General features: G+C 42.9%; 1 long non-coding RNA gene across 1 annotated transcript; it reads right to left on the reverse strand.

Moving 5' to 3' along the window:
• Positions 1 to 33: 33 nt before the first annotated feature.
• Positions 34 to 592, reverse strand: LOC138641374 (uncharacterized). Its single transcript, XR_011313800.1, has 3 exons — positions 461 to 592; positions 232 to 376; positions 34 to 151 (listed from the first exon to the last, which is right to left on the reverse strand). It is a non-coding gene; the product is annotated as an uncharacterized lncRNA (long non-coding RNA).
• Between the last annotated feature and the right edge of the window lie 378 nt (positions 593 to 970).

Here is a 970-nt window from a genome sequence, read left to right on the forward strand (position 1 = left end):
TATTTCTGGTGACGTTCCGGACAAAGACATGTTCCCCGGAGATTCTTGGCTGTCCATTATGCTGTCTTGTACTTCCTCTCCAATACTGTCCACCGTGGTGTCACCTTCGTTAAGGTCCGGAGGTGTTTGGGCACAGACGTTGCTTTCTGTTCTGCAGACCAAAAGAAAAACCAAAGGTTACAAAAATACAAATCATGACGTCAAGCAACACAATTTTTAAATATTATCTACCTCCTCAAACTCCGGCTTCCCAATATGAACTGCAGCTGGTCTCCATATGGCACCCTCTTCCTTGGCGGCGAGCTGCCACTAGGACTCTTGAGCGATTTCAGATATCTGTCTGTGACAGACCGCCATCTCGTCTTCACATCGCCCACTGAAAATTAAGATTTTTAAAATAAAACATTCCAAATATATTTTTCTTACATTTTATAAAAAATGTAAAAAGATCGATACTTACAAATCTGTGTTTGCTGCTGTGTTGGGAGATTCGGCCACTCTGGAAAGAGAGCGGTTACTATTTTGGGCCAGGCATCACGTTTTGCCCCCTTGTACTTTTCACTTGACCGGTCCCAGACCTCTGGGTGTTGTTCAATCTACAAAATAACAGATAACAAGGGAAAAACTACAATTAATTGTGGGCTAAAATAAATACACGATTATCTACATTAGCATATTGTATACACAGTAGTATATTCCCCAGCCACTTAGTATATTGCCCAGCCACGTAGTATATTGCCCAGCCACATAGTATATTCCCCAGCCACGTAGTATATTGCCTAGTCACGTAGTATATTGCCCAGTCACGTAATATATTCCCCAGCCACGTAGTATATTGCCCAGCCACGTAGTATATTCCCCAGCCACGTAGTATATTGCCCAGTCACGTAGTATATTCCCCAGCCACGTAGTATATTGCCCAGCCACGTAGTATATTTCCCAGCCACATAGTATATTTCCCAGCCACGTA

This window comes from Ranitomeya imitator, chromosome 6, assembly GCF_032444005.1.
Source record: "Ranitomeya imitator isolate aRanImi1 chromosome 6, aRanImi1.pri, whole genome shotgun sequence".
Lineage (NCBI taxonomy): Eukaryota > Metazoa > Chordata > Amphibia > Anura > Dendrobatidae > Ranitomeya > Ranitomeya imitator.